The sequence below is a fragment of the Pithys albifrons genome, chromosome 2 (assembly GCF_047495875.1).
Source record: "Pithys albifrons albifrons isolate INPA30051 chromosome 2, PitAlb_v1, whole genome shotgun sequence".
Classification (NCBI taxonomy): domain Eukaryota; kingdom Metazoa; phylum Chordata; class Aves; order Passeriformes; family Thamnophilidae; genus Pithys; species Pithys albifrons.
This window is the reverse complement of record NC_092459.1, coordinates 14,111,520-14,133,709: the sequence shown is the minus strand read 5'-3', so window position 1 is coordinate 14,133,709 and position 22,190 is coordinate 14,111,520. Positions and strand designations below refer to the sequence as shown.

Genomic DNA, 22,190 nt, shown 5'->3' with positions numbered 1-22,190 from the left:
GCAGGCAAGGCTACTGATGGAGACAATGCTGAGATACAACTTTAGGGGGAAAAAAATGGGATGTTTAGTTCTTTCATGTTTAATTACCTCTTGGAAAACTGGATTCACGTATCACAGGAAGATTCATTATCGGTTAAGGGAAACCTGGTAATCTAGCGATCACCTAGAAACATTCATGAGATTTGTTCTATCCAATTTTACAAGCCATTAAAACAACTTTTCTATCAATTTAAGTCCATATGGTACAGTTATTACTATAATAAGGGAGTGCTTAAGACATTTCATTGCCCAATATTGCCTTGAGATAAATAAATGTCAATAAATTCATCCTATGATAAGGAAGTTTTAAACACACATCACTTGAGTTCTAGACCCACCCAACACTTTAGATGCTTCAGATACTATTTAATTCAATATTCTAAACTTTTACTCATCTACTGCTTAGCTTTTGCCCCATCTGACATCCTTAAGGTGCTTAGACTAAAGTTTCCCAAGTCCCCTCTGTGACTCACCATCTAGACATGGATAGAAACATTTCAGTTTTACAGTATGAAGAATTTGGGAATCCAAAGCAGATTTGACTCCAAGTATTATCAACAGCTTGGCATCCTTAATTTATCTTTTTCCTGAAGGCATTCTTGCTAATATTTTACATCAAATATCCCCAGGATTAAATACAGTAACAGTATCTCAAACAAGCAGAGCTGAAGATCTCCCACTTCTGCTCATACCTAAGTAAATTGGTCTGTCTGGGCCATCACATCTGTAAGTCTCTTTCACAAGGATGAAAAATTTCAACAGGAAAATATCAGATGTCCTTACTGTAAAATATCCTATATCTGAACAGGCAGGACAATTCCAAGAACTGCACTGCAGGGCTTTGAGAGAAAGAACTGGTGCTCTATTCACTATATAAAGTAAAGGAGTAGGAGGAGGCTCAAATTTATGAATCCTGAGAAGAATTAGCTTCCTATATCTTAATATATGTAGTGTCCACATTCCTACAAGGCTGGTATTTAACAAATATCTTTGGCACTAACAGTTTTCACCATTTCTCCTACTACAAAGGGCTAATCAGTGTCTTTCCATGAACTTTAGCCCCTCTTATGCAAAGCTGTCAAATTAGGGACCAAATTGTAATGAATTTCTGGATATGGAGGAAGCCTCTCTCTTTAGCGAGCTTTTATCTCCTGAAAATAAAAACACATAGTTCCATGAAAGAAATGTGGAACAGGAAGGTTAAAAACTATTTACAAGTCCTGAACTTCAGATTATAGCAAAATACAGAATGAAAGACATTCAAATGACAAAGAGAGGAGTATTAGATTGTGTATTTTTGTCTGCCTTAATCCATCTGTCCTGTTCATTATTTCTACTGTCTTTTATACTGTCTTTGGGCTGTATTTGTATTCCATGCCTATGCAGAGCCCAAAACACAGGCTTCTGATCTGCACCACAGTTTTCAGGCAGGGAAAATATAAATAAAGACAAAACAAATATAAAAATACTGACAGAAAACTAACAGCTGAAGAACAGTCAGTGTACTGCACTCTTTCCAAGCACCTTGTGATTATAAAGTTTCAAATACAGTACGAGGAGTTCAGTAAGATGTACAAAAAGAGACATATGGAGTAAGAGGCGGAAGAGCAAGGGCCAGCCTAACCTGTGAACCGAGCCTTCCTTTGCTGCAGTGAGGGCATATACACTCCTTGAGAGGTGTGTGTTTTGTGAAGAAAGTTGTAGTACTTATGCTATGTACAAATATGATCCCCATCTGCTCCTGCCTATTGAATTTTGCCTCTATGACTTCCTTTACAGATCTGAGATGGAGTTCTTTTGCCAGGAAATTCTGGGACTCCACATCATGCCTTCATCTGGGGTATCTCAAATGTATGGAAAACGAGGCCACAAATTTGCACTACTTCCTCCTAATAAGTGCTGAATCCTTTAAGCTTTCAAGCATAGCAGGACTTCAAAGGATATTCTCATTACTACCAAGTACCAAAAGCAGAAGGAAAATGCAGGGTAAAATTCTATCCTTGAGGTAATCCCTAATCTCACAAAATATCTCAGGGAATTTTGCTTTTACTTTCAGTGCAAGCAGATCAGCATCCTCTGGTAAACCATGTGTTTTGTGGATTAAATGTTCACATTTCCAAGGTCGCACAGCAAAAGGGAATGATAGTCCTCTCCTACAAATTTCAGATTTACCATTTAATTAATTGACTTTGGCAGTTGGCACACAACCTTTTAAAAAAACATTCTGAAATGTCAGCCTTGAAGGGAGGGGGAAATAATTTGATGAATTTCATCTAAGTGCCAACCAAAGCACAAATGTTCCCTGTGGACCCGTTACAACACTGGAGTTCACAACTGATTGCTTGGGAATGAGCAAACTAATGCAGCAAAATATTTACTAGCTAAGTAGATGTAGTTTAATATATACAGTCTACTTGCCAGATATTTATACCTGTATCCTGTAAAATGGTGAAATCTTCAGACTTGTTACATTAATTAATTTAATTGAGGTAAATAAATAGAAATACAGGTTGCTGTTTTCTCAAACAAGAAGTTTCACAGACTGTGTGTTCATTTATTATCTCCTTTTTGTTGTTGTTGTTTTGTTGTTTTACAAATATGAAAAACCACAAAAAAAAAAAAAAGGAAGAAAAAAAGAAAAAAAGTTGTTCTCCTGCTTCCTGAACATACTTGTGTAAATTATGTATAGTTTACTGGATACTCTTCAGATGTGAACTTCAGGTGCCATCTGTATGTATCTCTGGCACTATTTATTTGCAATTAACCAGGGCCTTATGTTTTATCCCCTGCAACTTAGAGTCTTAAATCCTGAAGGAGGTAAATTTAGCAGAAGGGAATGTTGAACTGAGCATCAGGCTTTCTAATGAGCAAAGCCCATCCCACTACTCCATATTGTGACTGAGAAAGATTTCATAGGTGAAAAAGTTCTCTTGGTTAAAAAAAAAAGTTTTAATCGCACCTGCAAGTGCAGATTAAACTATTTGCAACAATTCATTAAACTTAATGGCTCACATACTACACCAGTGAAAACAAGCTCCACTGATTTCACCAGAGCACAAGGACTTAACTGATAACTAAGAGACTGTATTAATTTACCCCAAGTGGCTCAAGGTGTCCAGTCGCATAATAACCCTTTCATCCTGCAGAACTTCTCCTGAAGTCAGTGTTTAAAAAGCAGAACCTGTAAGAGGACAGATATTGATGAGGCACCAGAGACTTTACTGATGCTGGAGACCATTTCTTCTTCTTTTCTTTCACCCCACCATACTCATCCCACTCCACCCACAGAAACCGCACATCTTGAAACTTGCAGATGCACTTATCTCTCTGCAGAGACACACAGCTTTGGGAGAATGCTTGAGCAAAATGCAGCCGGTTCAGAAAAATCCCTCTATTCATATAATCGCTTGAATTCATCTGTGTACAGCTTCTCATATGAGAAGTACTAGTCAAAGAGACAGCAATGAGGCAGAGCTATGAGCTATATCAACATTTTCAAGAAAGGAATAGGCAGGAGACAACTATATCACCTATTAACTAAATCACTTTTGCCACTTCCGAAAATGGAGCTAAACTGAGCAGGCAGCAAATAGTTTATGACAACATGGCACACCTCAACTTTTCATAGCACTACTTTCACTAATGCTATTTCAGTGTCCTAAATGCTGAGTGATAGGTGCTTTAGCACCCTTCTCAGAAACACCCACCTGTGATGGTAAGATTGGTAGAAATTACTTGCTGAAAATATAAACATTTTATCCCAGACATTGGTCACATTCTCCTAAGCTAAGTGAAATTCTCTGAAACCTGATAGTATACAAGTACATCTGTGTGTGAGCATGTATAAAAGCAAGCGAGGGAGTGGGTGGGGAAAATATGTGTGGTACAGAACAAACAAAGCAGAAAACCCCAACCTTATCTCTTGCCATGCACGAGGAAAGTCTATTTGTGGCAGTGCTAGTACTTCTGAAGCAAACAAACAAGACAAGAAGGAGTAAATGACCGTGTTTCCCTCCAGTTTTTTTATCATCCCTGAAATGCTGGTATCAGCACATTAAGGAGAGGGAACTGTACAAGCAGGAGAACAAGAATAAACATCAACATAAAACAGTGAGCTAAGAAGTGATGAGGATTACTGAAATTTGACTGCCTGGTTAAATTAAATCAGGACGGGGGAAAAAATTTGTAGCCAAACCACAAAATCCTGGCCTCACCATCTCATAGAAAGAAGTTTTACCATTTCTTGGTGTAAATTTACTGGAACCGAGTAAGAAACACAGAGAGTGTGAATTCCCCTCTCTCTTCTCAGGTTCATTAGCACCAAAGGGCACAATGAGGAAGCTGCGACTGGGATGCAGTGGCCTTGCTCTGAGCATATCCCCACCGTGGTCAGAGCAACTGCCACACACAGTCACATGTGGGCTTTGCATGTCATATGGATTGCAAAAGAGAATATCAGAAAGTACTCTTCAATGTGAGAACAGTTTTGCTGTGTGAACCTGGGGCCCTTACAAATTTTTTGTCTCATTTCCAGCAATGGAGTTAAGAAAGAGCAAAAGAACAAGGCAAATATATACTCCTAGTTTCTTGGTTGGCTCACTCATCCCTTCATGACGTGTTGTCAGGATGTTCCTGATATGAAGATATTTTAATAGTTCTCAATGGATTTTTTATTCCATGAAAATGTTTAATAGCTTTCTGTATATGTCTAAACTCATGAAGTAATGAGTTTCACAGTTCAACTACACAGCTGGTATTTGTTTCAAACATGCCATCCAGTGGTTTATATTTGATGCCTTCTAGGTGCAGTGTTATGGAAAGGTTAAATAATCATTCTGAATTCACCTCTTCCCTCCCCGCTTATCATGGTCTCAGGCACACCCATCACCTCTTTTCACAGCAAAGACTCACAGCCACTCTGTCTGCAGAAGCTGTTCCACCCAAATCCACCTTTCTTACCTTCATCTCTATTGAGTTCTGAGCTGATGTTTTCAGAGAACTCAAATATTTCTTCTAAGTGCTAAGAGCCAGTTCAAAAGCCATTACTGTGTATCTAAGGTTAACATTACTTTATACTTCTATTCACTGAATTGTATCTGACATTTTGTCACACAGTCAGCCAGTATTATCATATTCCTCTGCAATTCTTTCCAACACATAGTTTTTCTTAATAGCTTTGTTTTATTTCAAAACTATGCTATTTTGATATTTCTTTTGCCAGATCTTCTGTTAACTCGCCCTTATTTATATCTTTGAGAGAATTCACTGATGAATTTCTATTGGAAAACCTGACTGTTTATTCTTATGCTTTTAACTAGTCTTTACAGAGAAACAGAGAACCAGGAGTTCAGGATCATTTTCTGCAATACTGTGTTGCTTCTCATCACATCTTAAGTCTGTGAGATGGGCCTAAGTGGCAAATAGCTGTCCAAAAGATATCTGGAATGGGGAAAGTTGAAAACATGAAAGAAACAGATCTGTGGTTGATGTCTTCTCTATACCTTTATGGTAATTTGGTAGTAAAACACTGAGTTGGCCTTGGTGGGTTGTTGTTTTCTTTCAAGAAACTTTTTCATATTGCTAACTTCCAGACTCTCTTCTTTTGAGCAGGATATTTTCTCCCTGTCACATTTACATGTTTGGTGCCAGAAACAAAAACAAAACAAAACAAAACAAAAAAGCAAGGAAACTTGGTTTTCCCTTTTGTAATTCAAAACATATATATTGGCATCCCAGTAGAACTTGTATTTTCTTGGGTTTTTTGGATTAGTCTCCAGCAGAAGTGGTCAAAATGAAAATTCAGAAGGCCTGGTATGAGGTTATCCATGTCATCATCTATCTCTGAAATATGCTAGTATATATTTGTGAAAGGTCATGAAGTGTCAGTATAGCAATCCTCCCATTTACCCCTCTATCCATTGCTCAGCAGTTTTCAACTGATCATCAAAGTACAGTGACAATCCCTAGGAGCAAGGAATTCCAGAAGTCATGCCTGATGGTGCCCAAAATGAGCTAGACAGGAGGTCAGGTTTTGAACATATGGTTTCCATCTACTACATTTGTATCCTAACCATTTCCTTTATATTTGCCTTGCCAATCACTTTCACAAATTCATGGAGAACATAATAAAAAGGCATGATGTGTTACTGGAAAGCTGGATTAGGTAGGTGACTGTAAGTTCCTCTTTCAAGTCTGTCATACATGAGATTTATTCATAAATAAGGCTTAATTGATTGGACTCTGCATTGCTATCACAGCAGCTACATGTTCTTTTGAGATGCTTTTGCCAGACATGCAGGGTCAAGGAGAGGGGAGAAAAGCTATGGATAGGTGCTGGGCCCCATGGCCAAAGGAATCCCTTGTCAAAGGCTATTCCTCTATGTCAGGCATATATTCATTCCATCTGCACATAAAAAGGGCAGAATGGACTCTAAGTAGTCTGGAGGGTCTTTCATAAATTTTATTTATGCTGTCCTGTTGTTGGTTTCCTAAATGGTCCCTTTTATAAAGCATTCTTTTAAAAGCAAGGACTGTACTTGGCAGAGCAAGCACTTAGCCCCTGCTACTCTATGGACTTTACTGCCATATCATAATGCCATTGATCTGTAAAATCAAGGCAAACTTTGAAAATAAGTAGTATCACTTCCTCTTCTCAGTTCTTTTTAATGAAATGTAGTTTTCATGCAGCAATTTAATTTCAGTAGGATTAGCTCATCAATTCAAGACCTTGTAATAACTATGGAGGCTAATGTTGCTAATCTTGACAAATTTGGTAGTGTCACAGCATTACTCCTTGTATTAGTTTAGGAGGCAAATAAAACTATTGCAATAGATGGAATATTAGGACATAATACTAAAAACAGTGTTCCTATAGCTATGTAGCTAATAAAATGTTTTTATTGGAGACTTGAATGAGTGATTTGGAAATTGGAAGGTACCAACCTTTGTTCTATTCTCCATTAGGAATGTTTTATGTGGTTTTGTGGACCGTGTGCCTTTATAATACTATCTTACCTATTCCATAGAGGTGCTGTGAACATTAGCTAATGAGTGCTAAGTGCTTTGAACACATGAAGCCTCATGCCTCACAGATATGTGTATTATGAAATATAATTTTGTAGTTATTGGAAAAGTCCCTGATTGTCTCTTAGAAACTGTCACAGTGCACTTACTATACATAGAGAGTGACACATAATGATGAAGCAGTTAAAATGATACTCTTTCTTCTAGACAGAGAATTTGCATTTTTGGAGAAAATTCTTGTTTCCTTTTAGGGATTGGCATAAGAAGCTTTCAGAAAGGCTAAAAATACCTTCTTATATTAAATAGCTTTCCTTTTCTTTGGGTTAAGCACACAGAGGTACAAAAACAATTTTGAGAGCTTCTGAATAATGACATTAAGGCTAGAAAAATGCAAGTTATAGTACATTGTATGGGTCTATTTTATGCAGGAGTAGGGAACATTCATTACCAAAGAATTAATAAACTCTGAAATTATGATTGTATAGGTTGCCCTTGGGCACAACATATACCCATAGTATTTTACCCAGGGACTTCTGCAAAAACTCTATAATTTCTGGTCAAAGTAGGACAGCTTTTAGCAAAGATACGTTTAAAATTTTAAAATTACTAAAACTCCAACAGTACCTTTAATTAAAAAAAAGGTCTTAGCTGCTACAGTCTCATATATCCTATGTCTTGTGTGAGCTTGTCCCAATTAAGCATTCAATCACAGGATCATGCTATGGCTTTAGTCTGCTAAATTAGAGATTCCCCATGTATTGAAAAACTATTTCTCAACTTGGGACTTTTGAGACCATGATCAAGCCACCTCTTAACCTTCTGTCACATAATCTAAGTACACTGATCTTCTATAATCTCTCAATGTCAGGCAGGATTTTCAGACTTTCAATTGTTCTTGCTCTTCTTTTCTGCAACCTTTCGAGTTTGCCTTAATCCTTCAGAAGTAAGGATATTCAGCCAAAGGATTACAGGATTCTGGGATGGAAAATCATGGGAAACACCGATAGCTCTGGAGCACCAGCGATGGGAATAGTACTAAAATCAGTAGCCAACAGCTTTTTGCATGTCCCAAGCTAAGTCAGGCTCAGAGGCTACTCCTAGTATGAATGCTCTTAGAATTAATTCTCTCTGTTCAGTAGCTGGAACTGAGAACAAGGCAAAGACCTGCAGAGCCAGAGCCACTAGAACTTTGCCTTCAATGGGAGAATATATTTTTTCATGTTTTGGGTTTTTTTCCAATCTGAATTAGAATCAAACAATTTTGTTTCAAAGCTCAGAAGGCTCTAGGAAATTGATTGAACTTTCCTCACACAACTTTATTAAAAATATTATCATTTTTTCATTCTTTATTAACTGCATCCCATAACAGCATTTACAAGATCCATGACTGGGAAAATATCTCTTTAAAATTTAAAGATTGTTTTGCTAAATCAAGTGGAAGACAATGCTTCTATTCCAATCAAATATTAGTAGACCCGATTCCAGTGATAGAGCAGTTAATAGTTGGGAACACATATACACATTATAATATTTGTATAACATGGTTATGAGGCATTTGGAGTATTTGAATTTCACCAGTTAACCGAAAACCACTTTGGTGATGTAGGCAATAGAATGGTATATTTATAGTTATGTGGTCTAAATAAAATTGGAACAGTTGCACCAAGTTAGAATTAGTACTATATATGTTTAAAAAAAAGAAATTAGAAACAAGTTTTGCTGGGAGAGGTTTGTGTACCAGTGATCAAGGGTCCCCTTCCTGGTAGTTCTGACGTTGATACAGATAAAATACACAAATAGTCATTAATAGGTTAAAAATTGAATGAATAACTGAAATGATTAATAATGTTGTTATTCTCATTCTCTCATGTGTAATCTGCAAACTGTTGTATAGGCTAATTTATCATTTCCCTAATGCGTGTTTACTTGTTACTGGAATATGCATATAAATTGCTCCTAAAGGAGAATCATGCATTGGTGTAAATCAGGTCACATGATGCTCAACAGCAAACTGGGGCTTAGGTTTCTATTCTTTCTCTCTGTTCCTTCCTATTCCTCTTTTCTGAGCCCACCTGTGTATGTGTGATCCACTCTTAAAGGGGTTTGGCAGTAACTGTGTCTGAATCACCCTCTGCTGTGAGTGGAGTCGGGTGAGATGCTGAAAAGACCCACTAGGTACCAGTCTTTCTGCCTTCATATTCCTCTGCTTAACCACCTATTCCACTTCTATCCCTAAGAACCAATGCAGAAACCCTGGACCTCCAGCCCAAATCTTACATAGCACTATGTGGTCTGCCAGTTTAACAAAGTTCTCTGTAAACCCAAACAGTTCTGTAAGCAATAGAGTAATCAGGCAATACTTGCAGCCATTTCTTTAAGGGAAGAAATGTAAACAATAATAAGAACAACACAGGTGTATAGGTCTGCAAAAAAATTTGCAAGTCTCATTATGACCATTGCACTGGTGGGCACACTGGGCAGTATGGAATGGGCTATGCCTGGGGCTGCAAATGCTAATTTCAAAATACAGCTGTGCAGTGTGTTTCTGAAATTCTCATTATTAAAATTATGCACCTACACACAGCTCTAGGGTAGCACCTTCAAGGTTCCGCTTACGAAAAGCTGGCTTAGGGTCTCGGCCAAGGTCAGCCTGCACTCAGAGAGCAAAGCCTAAGAGGCTCCTTTTCCTAGGGGAGCATAACCCAACTGAAAAAAAAAAAGTAATTCTAATTTCAGACCGAAGCTCTAATACCCATTCTGCTTCTAATGTGTCAGAGACAAAGATAAAGGACAGGAAAAGAAAACTTCTGTTCCCTTTGTTTTTAATGTATTTGTTTATCGCTTTGTTGTATCATTTTGTGAGGCAGCTTCAAAGCTTTGTAGGCAGGCTGAATATTAACCATCCACTGCGATCCACTCAGTCACTCCTGGCACAGGTTAATCCCTGTATCATAGGCTGCCACCAGTTTGCTAAGCAGCTTAAAAGGACATGTTATAACTTTGACAATGACCTGCTAATGGTTTTACATTTCTCAGAAGTATTATGAGCTATCTTTGTCATTTTTATCTTCTAATGAGATCAATAAATTTAGGAAGCAGACATAGATGGTGCAAACTGCAATGCCACAGCCAAGGACATGGCATGTATAACTGCTAAACTATAAATAATAATGCAGGAGCTATAATCAAACCTTGACTTTTACAGCAGAAAATCAAGTTGTAAGTGCCTTAGCATTAAAAAAAATCTTCCCATTTGTTAGGAAAAGTGTAACCCTTGAATTCTTCTTTCATATCACACCACACCAATCTCTTAATGAAAAGTTTCACACTATATGTTTCCCTTGCTGATTTTTTTTCTCTTCCAGGAGGAAATAACAGTTTTTGATGTTTTAACCCTCTCTCTCAATCTTTGGTTCTTCTACATGAAATAAGCATGTCAGGTTAAAACTTTTGCATAGCAGCACAGCACTCTTACTCTTTCTTCAACACTTATCATTAGATCTGCCTCCTCCCTTCTAAATAACTAAGAAAAGTCCTAGGCTTTAAAAAGGCAGAGAGCCCAGGCTGCTTGGAGTGCAGAGAACCACAGCTTTAGGGTGATAGGCAGAGAACAAGTCAGTTCACATGTTACACACACACCTGTTATGCCACATTGTGGGACTGGAATCCTGAGCCGTCACTAAGCAGAATGAATGCCAGAGATGCTCTTTTGCCTGCAAATTCCTGTGGGCAGTGCACAGTCCAAGTGGTCTCCAGAGATAATAAACCATTTTCCATGTGTTTGCAAATGCAGTAGTTGCACACAACACCTGAATGGCCTGGGAGCAAGGTAACTTTACCTTCCTCTGACTTTTACATCTGTGGTTATCCTCTCCAATGTATACCCGGCTCAAACAAACCTGAAAATAAATCAACATTCAGAGACCATAAGACCCACATTTGATTTCACTGTGCCTGCAGTTTCTGCTGAAGGAATAAAAAACTTAAATTCAAGCAGCTGTACCACTAGTTATTCCTCCAGCTCAGTAACTATGCGCACAGGAAGGTACAAACTGTGTGGCAAGAAAGAAGACATGTCTCTGGAAGCATATGCTTCCAGGTATAGGAGTCCCAGGCAGAGAAACACCAAAGAAAATATAAGGCAGCTAAATATTTAAATGGTCCTCATTTCTGCAGTGTGCAAGCATTTGTCATGCAGTGGTTGTATTAAAGACTGAAAAGTGAATGTACCATTTTACAACATATCAGCTGGCTACAGCTTCATATGTGATGAATATAATTTTCATTTCTCAGAGTGTGGGTCTGCTTAGCCTACTAAAGTTTTAAATCTTACCAAACTCAACTTGAAAATACGTTGTAGCAGATCGTTCCACATCTTATCTGTCTATTGTGTACAGAAGAATCATTCTATTTAATCATTCTATTATAATAATAATTCTATTAATGCTAGTATGATTCAAAAATCTGAGTATAAAGTTTGATGATTGATTTTTGCCTCGTACAATAATGATATGCTTAAAGAGACTACTCTTCACAATATTTGGGAGACATTCCAGTTGAGCATAGGTATTCCTCCCCATTCTTAGACACAAAGCAAGCTGTGCTGCCTGATTGGAGACCCTTCCTTTGGAACACTACTTAAGCAGCAATAGTGTTAAATGTAGAAAGAGATTCATACCAGCTGTATATGTGTCTATAAACAAAGAGGGGGATAGCTACTAACCCAAGTACCCCAGAAACATATGGCTTGACTTGGAAAATATTTTCCTACTGCAAAATAGAATGTTTTTGATTTTTTTCTTTCTTTCTTTTTTTTTTTAGCAAATGCTCACAGGCAGTGAAAATTAAGGCAATTGAGCACCTTTGAAATGCCAGCAGCTCCAGACTCAGTGCATTGCATTGTTGCAATGTCAGGAATGAGCCCCAGGAAGGCTTTCAGTGGCACTGCAGCCATGCTGCTCTAAGTGCTTACTGCTGACACTGGTGCAGATGAGCTCAAGCTACATGTGAGCAGAAAATCAATTACAGAAACTACAGACTGGGGCAGAAAAACAAGTCTCCAGTTATCGAATAGCTTTCAAACTACTGTGCACTCACAAACCAAGACCATATTTTTTATGCCACCTTTCAAAAATATTCCAGCTGATTTGGATAACTAAACAGGATTACGTTTTCTATTAGGTGTGTGTGGTACATGAGGAGGGCATGAGAGTCACATTGCTGTTTGTGCCCAAGAAAAAGCATGGAGTTCAACACACACATTGTCCCTCAACCATATGTGAGCAGGAGTAATGTGAAGATACATGTGCAATATTTAATGTAGGATTTATTTCTCCAGCAACACCTGCAATCTGCTATTCACTTATTCCAAAATGAGGTTAGTTAGGATTCCAGAATGGAAATGCTGGTCCCAACTCTGCTCCCTCCATCACCAGATGCAGCAGCAAAATCTCTTTGATGTCAATTGAAAGAGAATATACTGCAGTTTGTTGTGAAGTTCATGCTGCTGTATTCCAGATACTGTGAAAATCCACCTGGCCTTCTGTGGATTGTTTCTTTCCTTTTTTACTTACCAGCACAAACACAGTCAGACATGCAATTAATGAAAACCACACAGTGTGTCTCCAACATGATCAGAGCACAGATCACCTCCCCTATTTCTGATTGTTTATAATGCAGGTGTCTGTGACTGATGCAGCAGGCTGGACACCCATCTCCCAGTCACTAAAGAGGAACAGAGGCTTCACTAATCTGACCTCAGATGTGAGCCTTAGGGTGACATTAATCATGCCCTAGCAGTGCTTATTTCTCTCTGAAAACTGCTAAGTATGTCTAGAAAATTAACTTAGACTTGGAGCAGTCACAGTGCACTCATCTATGTTTTACCTTGTCCTCCACCACCTTACCTTCCATTTTCATGGACATTGTTGCAGAGGACTCTGTTTTTCTTGTATCCTTACTATTTTTAGCCACGGTTTTAATTACTTTTGACATTAGCTACATATCCAGCTTCCATTATACATCCAGCTTCCATTTTCCCTGGAACTACCCACGTTTGAGACATGTCTTTCTACAAAGGTAGTTGCTAGTTATTAATCTCACATGACAGCTTGGAATCTAATATAATTTGACCCATGTACCATGCCTCAAGATCTTGAAATGCCAGTGAAAGTCAGTTACTTTCTACATGAAGTTGTGTAGCCAGTGGAAGAAACACACTAAAACCTGTCTCCATATCACATCCAGCTTGGCACTACCATTTGCAGTGGATTTTAAAACCTGAGGTGAGAATCACCAAGCTGATACTATGGGTTTTTTTCAAAGAGCTGAGCTTAACTACACCTACTTTTGATGTAATAGCCTGGAGGAGTGGAGGAGCTGTGAGAGACAGAGCCTCTGGACATTCCTATACCAAAACATACCCAGGAAAATGATAGCAAGGAAACAGGATAAAAAGATTTTACAGCTATTACCTTCTTCTGTGTTTCAGCTTGTTTCTAATATTTTATCTCAAAATATTAATCTCATTTCTAATATGAATGCTGTCCCTGTTAAATATATGCCTTTTAGGCTATGGGATGATATAAACCAGAAAGCATGGTAGACAAGCAGTTAATTGATACTGTTGGAGCATCCTTGGTATGTGGAGCTTTATGACATTTGAACATATAATATTTCAACACAAAGATAAGAATTTATGATTTATTTATGTTTTACAATTGATAAGAGCATTACATATGTGTTTCATGGCTTTACTAAAAACAAGTTAAACACAAAGGCCCAATATTATTACTATGGTTGAAAACTTAATGTCCACTGAGGCCATTGATTGAAATAAATACACAGAGTTACCTAAATGTATTAAGGAAGTTCTACCTTTGCAAATTACATTGCAATGCGTATTTGAGAATATAAAACATGCTCACACACACACGTGGAGTATCAGTGACACTGATGAATGAGTATTAGCATTTCAATGATGAAATGAGGAGACAGGAGTGAACACCACCTGATACTGTAAATAAGCATGCTTCAGAGAGAGAAGGAATAATTTTCCATCTACAATCTAATCATGACCTCAGCCCTGACCTGAAAAGACCACTTTCCCTAGTGATTAGATCAGAGATAATCCCACTGTGGCATGCACCCAGGTGTCTTTAACAGATCTGAAGTGGGTTTGTGACAAATGCTGAATTTTTAATATTCAAAAGCAGGACTAGGAATATCTTGCAAAGAAAACTCAATTTGGGCACAGCAAGAATACATTATTTTTAACTCTGCTAACTAACCACACCTGAATTTCATACAGCATATTTTAATACCTTATCAAGTGTTGCAATTTACTGAGTTTTTATAAGTATTATTCATTACTAGAACTGATTTGTGATCTTTAAAACTCTGATCTTTCGAGAAGATTTACATGGTGCTTTACGTGTTCAGACAATCAGCACACTATTGGGCTGGTAAGCACACAGCATTTTATTGATACAGGCACAACAGTAGTGATCACAGTCCCAAGCTGAACCCTCTGAAGACCAAATAACATGGTCACAATGTAACTATTGCTGTTGCCTAAACTTGCTGTCTATAAAAACACATTTCATCTCTTCATGCAGATATCCATCTCTGCCAACTCAGCTACACAACTCCCTGACTTGAGACTTTTTTTACATTCACTTACATCAACAACCTCTGATTCCCAGTAGCAATACACTTCAGCACCTGAAATGTTTATCCTTAAAGCATGGAGTAGAAAATCACTATGACTGACCCACATGTTGTGAATGAACAGAACAACCTCCCACGGTCACTCAGGATGACTGTGTTCTCCACACACACACACATACAAAAAAAAAAAGGGGGGGGGCATTTTTAAGGCTCAGATCTCAGATAGACAAGATATGACCGTGAATCTACAGTAATACATACAAGGTCTAAGATTCAGTAGAGTACCCATGCTGTAAAATCAAGGGTGAACACAACAGTAGCAACTTGTTGCAATACCTTGATCAGACAGCTAAGCCCCCAGACTAACAAGCAGATCAGTAGATCCTGGTTCCTGCCCTACCCTGCACTGACCCACAGGGCCATGGACCTACCTCTTGCCAGCAGAGTCTATGAGGGTGGTGCTGGCTGCAGGCCTGACATTGGCACTCCCTTATAGAGTCATAGAAACATTAAGGTTCAAAAAGACCTCCAAAATCATCAAGTCCAACCTATGACCAAACACCACCACAGCAACCAAACCATAGCACTAAATGTCACATCCAGTCATTTCTTCAGCACTTTCAAGGATGGTGACTCCACCACCTTCCTGGGCAACCTGGTCCAATACTTAACCACCCTTTCAGTTGACAAAATTCTTCCTGGTGTCCAACCTGAACTTCACCTGGAACAGCTCAAGGCTACCTTTGGTGTTTACAAGAATTTATTTATTGAGATATCTCCACATGTAAATGCCTGGGTATTGCAAGGGATTTTGTACACCCCTATTCTACCAAAACATTTAAAAGTAGTGAGCGCACTTGTAAGAGTATCATCTGTGCAGCAGCATGAATATCCAGGTCTGATGAGAACAGTTTTCAATAGGTGATCACTAAGTAGTTCTATTTTAAATGTCACTGTCACAGCTGCATGAGACAAATCAATTGTGATGAAGCCTCTCCCATCTATGTGTTCTTAGGGTCAGATTTAAGAGACACAACCTCATCTGAGATGAATTAATACATATCTTTCTTAACTACAGCAATTCCCCCTTATTTTATACTAATGATAAATTTGTTTTCAATGTTACACTTTGTCACTGGGTCCAGTGATGGATCCACTCTAAGGGAAGAGCTGAAACAAGTGAACTGCCTTGTGGTGTGCTTCTGTATACCAGTAAAACCACTGAGCAATGAAAGCTGAAATTTTAGGTACCTTAAAGAGTATACTAAAGTACCATGATACTCATGCATTCTTCTGACCATAGCTCAGGTTTGCCAGATACAGTATTTCATACCATAAATATCATCTTTCTCATATCATTGTGGAAAGAAAGATAGTTTCAGAAATATATTGATAACATCTAGGGAGGAAGCACTTCTCACTTCATACATCAACAGTGCTACTGACCTTCCCTCTGGCTCTGCATCCTTTGGAAAACTCTGAATTGTTTATCAAAATCACAAACAAGACACAAGTCAATTACCCTCTTAGAGAATAAAGCTCTGAGCCTTGATTACATGTGTAGAAGGAATATTTACTTTTTAATCAGGGTTGACTGTGGGGTGTGGAGGTAAGGCTATTTTGAAGATTAATTAGTTAGTATTTGTACATTGCTTTGAAGAAGTGAGACACTAAGTGTTTTTATGGCACCCAGCTAATAGCCTTAACTCTTTCGGCAGTGCTGGTGTCAAGGCCTGGAAAAGTGGCCCTTCTGAGCTGTTTTTATATAAAAGTTTGGAGGCTGTATTGACAAAATGCAAAGGCAGAATTTTCTGTTTCCATCTCAAACCCTCTTCCGTCTCTGCCAAACCCTGCAAGAAAATGTAACATTTTAAAACATCAGTAGAAGAGGCAGGTAGTGGGATAACATACACTTTTAGGTCCTTCTGATCCAGCATTTGGGATTGGCAAAGGTGAGTACAAACATGGTGCATCTGTTCTCATACATCCCACTGAAGAAAACCATGAGCTTCCATGTTCATTTTGCAGACGAGGCGCTCTGAAAATATCAGGATTTCTGAAAATCTGGACCTTTCTCCTATCCCATCCTCCACAGTGGGATTTAAGTGTGTAAGTATTTTCTGGGTCTCAGCCTGTGTGACATGGCCAAGGTCAAGCACGGGGCATACCTATAATGTAGAGGCAGAAAAAAGTTCCAGACTGCTGTAACAACTGCCTCATTCCTTCTCTCCTACAACAGACAGCTGAGCATGTTTTGCATTACCAGAGTAATTTTTAAATAAGTGTTAAGGAGTTTAGCTTTATTTAGTCTCACCAAGAGTCAAATCCATGCAGAGGATCTGAGGTCATCAGGAGGCATAAGCACAATCCCTTTCTTAAGCAAGCACAGAGTATAAAATCACAGGGGATATTCAAACCTTGGGATGTACCAACTGCATCCCTTTTGTATACCCCACAGCAGCTGGCCAGAGCACAGCATGAAACCCCAGGAGGAAAGTGGCTATTCTGACAGCCACAATACTGGTGTGCATCTGCCACTGTGAGAAGGGGAGATTATGAAAACAGGAAAAACAATAAAAGTGGCAAACTGATGCCAGTCTGATATTCCAAGATCCATCCTCAGGAAAGTTAAGAGGCCTCTTGGCATATGGCTTCAGCTGACACTATGGGTAAAGTAAAACCCTAAAGTCTCCAGCTGAAAACACAAATGACAAATAAAAAGAAATTTCTGGAGGAGAGAGAATGGAGTGAGCTACCATGCATGTAACTGGCATTTAAAATCGGAAAACAAATGGGAATCTTGTTATCATCAATTATGACAAAGCGTAATGTCAGATAAAAGCTCAAAAATGTAAGTGACAAGGTCCTTTGACTAAATGGGCTCTAGTTGCATCCAACACAAATTACATAGCCTGGAAAACTAAGCAGATTCTTACAGGATCAGGTATTATGCGAAGTGTTCAGGATTTGGGTTAATGAATACAGCGTTCTCCAGATGTTCCATCATTGTTCCAGAGTGGGAGGAAATCTGGCTGGAGACCAAATCAAATTTTTATACTCCTCTTAGATAGTGCCAGACACTAAGATTTCACCAATATAACATCTGAGGCACAGAGACAACACATCATGGTTGGATAACCCTATATTCAATCCATTTTGATGAAGACAGGAGAAATAAACTCAGAATCAGAACATTCAATGAGTCATGTCAAAGGTATAAATTGAAAGTCAACACTTGTACTGCATATAATCTAGCTGAAAAAGAATTTATAGTCTGGAATTTCCCATTTAAACACTGCTGCTTCTTGCAGATATACTCCAAATACTAACTTTAAACACTGCCAGTCCTTTCAAGTTCGGTTTTCTGCTTACTTTATAATATCTTTAGGATGCACATCTTTCTCCAGAGTAATGGAGAGCTTGAGAAAAGAAATTAATTTCTAAAAATGCCTACTTTGCTTAGAATAAGTGCATCATTTAGTTTTTACCAAGGAGCTACAAATCAGCTTAATTTTTTTAAACACATTATTCTTTTTTTGTTAACAGAATTAAACGGGAGTTTCTGGCATGCGCAGAAACAGAGATCACTAGAGACAAAAAAAGGCAGTCAGCATAACACTCTAGAAATGCCTAAGAGATGATGAGAGGAATAAAGATAGTCAACACCTACAATGGCCAACAGAAACCCACCAGAAGAAATAAACCAAACTTTTCAAAAAATACACAGAAATTGATAAGCATTTGCAAGTTCATCTTGAGTGAATGCCTGATCTCCATTCCAAGCATGGGGAAAACTGATGTCAGGGAAGAGGGTGTACTTAGGGAATGAGTTTCAAGTTTGTGTCCTAAAGTCAGACTGGATGAGGGCTGTGTTTGAAAAGCCAAGATCCAGTTCAGTTACACTAATCCCATTTGGTCCTCGCTTGTGCCAAAACTGGTCACTTAGCCTAAAGAATCCTCTCTGTGAGTGTGGGTGGGTGGGTGGGTGGGTGGGTGTGTGGGGGTGGGTGGGTGTGTGTGTGTACATGTGAGCTTGCTTGTGGATACATCATGAGACCTTTAACATCTGTACAGAATTTTCACACCCTCTGAAAGCAGGTCAGTGGTGAGCATTCACTGGGCATGAAACAACATTAAACTATAAAATACTCTTCACTACAGGTATTTGATGTGCTGCATCATAGGTCCCCTTTTTCAACTGGCACACATCTAGGGGTCATATAACAGGAGAGAAAACAAGAAAGGGAAGGAGATGCCATTGGGCTGCTGCCCAAGAATGGGTCCTGGCTGTGGTCCTCTTTAAGCTCAGGGGCTGTACCAGGGGGGCAATAGGAAGGCTCTGTAGCTTCAGGGAACCTGGAGATAGGGATCTACTAGCACATGGTGGATTGGTACATGGAAGACAGGAGGTGTGGGATAGCTGACTGAACACAATGTGAGGAGCACAAGTCAAACAGGAATGGCCTGCCCAGAGAGGTGGTGGATTCACCACTCCTGGAGGTTTTTAGGATGAGACTGGATATGACACTCAGTGCCATGATCTAGTAATCACAGTGGTGATGGATCAAGGGTTAGACTTGATGATCTCTAACCTAGCTGATTCTATGATTCTATGATTTAGCTTGTGCTAGGATTAGGGCTGCATCTTCTCCAGACTCAGCAACACCATCAATCAGAACAGTAAAAATTAAAATATAGTCACATCATTGAGAAATCAGGGACATGTATCTTGTTTGAGTATATCAACACTGAAATTCAGCCAGAACACTGTGCTTACAGGATACTCCTTTGTAAGCCAAATCTAACTAAACAAAATAAATAACTAATAAAACCCCAAAATGTTTAAAAATTTAAGGGGACCAAGAAACTCTCATCTTCATGTCCCATTCAAACCTTTCACTTCTCCAGTTGCAGAAATATGTAGTGTAAATGAAAGAGTATTGATTTGTTCTTAAAGGAAAAATAATTTGCATAATATAAAGTAATAGTTTCACAAAGCCTATTTCTGTGTGTGCAACGAGATGACAACTTGATAAAAAAGGAACTGTAGTCTTGGGCATTCAGACTTCAGGTCTTGTTTACAGTAGATTAAAAACTTGAACTGTATGTATTCACCTTGGGAATATCTTGTCCTTTTAGCATAAACCACATTCTCTTCCGCCTGCATTTGCCTAGATATATCTTGAATTTCCATTCAGCTCTAGCTTGGTCATTTGTGTTTTTTTTTCTTTTTAAGTAATTATTTACAAATTAGATTTCTTGAGAGTAAACTATCAGAGGAGGTACACTCCCCTCTCTTCAAATGTATGCAATAGATCTAATTATTTTTCTGTAAAACTACAAACAACCTTCTAAATAATGACAATCATTAGAAAACATTATGGTCTGTCACTTATAATCTCTGACAACTGCTGATAACATTTTATTACTGCTTAGAAAGGTTGATAGATTGTAATAGATTTAGTGTGGGTGAAAGATTAACAGAAAGGTATTTATGATAGAGACACTAAAACATAATATGTTCTCAGTAAACACTTGAAAAAACCCATCCCTGTGACATTTATAGATGTTGCTCAAGATGTAGTTTTTCATCTCCACAATGAAACTGATAACAAGTTTCTACATGCTGAAAAAAAGAAAGGGAGAGGAACACATTACCTTTGTATGTCTCATGTCAGAACAAGTGAGAAAGTACTCTTCAAAAATAAACTAGCTGAAACTTCTGAATGAGCTCCTAGGACTGCTGGTTTTGACCATTTGAACAAACTCCTTTGGAATTACAGCAATCGAAAATTAAAACCCAGGATGAATCAAGAGGTAATGACAAGGGGATATCTCTCTATGCCTGGCCTTGGCCTCAGTCCATCCACCCCCTATACCCCTGCATGGGGAGACACTCTGTGTGAAGCTGATCACTATAGAGCTGAATGCAGCCTCGCTGGCACTCCATGATGGGCTAGGAAGTGGGGAATCCCAGTATTCTTCCTGCCCATCTTTCACTGGGGGAAGCTGCTGCCAACAACACGCTAGCATGTTTCAGTATGGAGCTGTAACAAAGGATGCAGAGAACTACAGGAGCATTTGGAAGCAACCACATCCCTCACCAGTAGTGAGGCCCATCATCTTTGGGAGCTGCCACCCTTGTAGCGCATGGCAAAGACACTAGAATGGCTGGTGCCTCTGGTGAGAATATGCATTCCTGTGGCATATTACAGTCTGCCTCAAACATCAGGTCATCTAACCAGCCATAGCAGCTACTAGTATGCACTAATTTACTGGACTGCTGGATCAGCCTGCTCCTCAATTCAGAACAACCTCTGCTAAAGTGAGCTATGAAGAACCTGATGCATCTGAGAAGCAGGTCCCAAACTCAGCAGTTAGAAGATCAAGCCAAGGATGTGAATGCACATGCCATGGCAGAGAGCTTCACCTATCCTAGCTCATTCCAGACCTTCAGTTACCTGCTCTGCCTCTCTCTACTACTTCTCTCTGCCTCTCTACTGGAGCAGTAGGATTCACCTGGTTTCCACAAGCCTGTGGCTTGCCTTCGTAAAATAAACTGAGATCTATTTCAATAAACTGTGGTGAGTCAGAGGATGATGAACATTCACACTTAGACATCAGGGAGCAGGACAAGACACCAGGAGTGAGCTTAAGCAGACAGCAGGGGGACTAACTGGAGGCCTGCCTTAAGGCAATGCAGCAGGACTAGATGACCTCTCAAAGTCTTTCCTGACCTGATTCTGTAACACCCTCCATGAATTATCTTCTCTGTAGTTTTGAAAACAATGGGCCAACATTTAACAGCACTCCACAACACTGACCAACTGACACCACAAAAATGATTTACCATGAATAAATGACCTGCCAGATCACAGTCAAAACCAAACAAACATATTTGAAAATTAAAATTATTTCTGTGCTGTGCATGTCTTAACAAGTCTATAGGCAGATATACATATACTCAGTCTGCAAACACATTGATGTGTGGATCATCAGGGAAGTCAAACCATGGTGAAGCAGAAAGAGCTTGTGGTTAATCTGAGCAGAGAGCCACTGTCTGCAGCCTGTAAAATGTTTGTATGTTAAAGTACTGCAAAGTGGATGACAGATTATAGAACCTATGAATGCAAGTCAGCCTGCCCCAAACCATTCCTCAAACGCACTACTCAGGCAACACTCACTTCAGAGATGACTCATTGCTTTCATGCTGAAAAGTGTAAAAATATTTTCAATGTCAAATAATGGCCAAAGCTTAGGCTGTTAGTTATCCCAGAAAACATAAACCAAAACCTGTGTCATGTTTAACCATATCCCATTGTGTCATTGCCAACACATGAACCCAAAAGCATCTACTGAGATTTGGTTATATAGTGACTTCCTCTCATTCTTTCATACTCAGAAATAAAGCCTTGAAAAAATATTTCCAGGCCATATAAAGATACACAAAGAGCAATAAA

At 38.9% G+C, this 22,190-nt stretch overlaps 1 long non-coding RNA gene across 1 annotated transcript in view; it reads right to left on the bottom strand.

Annotated features, from left to right (window-relative positions):
- Nucleotides 1–22,190, bottom strand: part of LOC139668274 (uncharacterized) — a 70,122-nt gene that overhangs the window by 2,508 nt on the left and 45,424 nt on the right. Inside the window, exon 3 of the long non-coding RNA XR_011697014.1 lies at nt 3,136–3,220. This is a non-coding gene — a long non-coding RNA (uncharacterized lncRNA). The remainder of the gene's footprint in view (nt 1–3,135; nt 3,221–22,190) is intronic.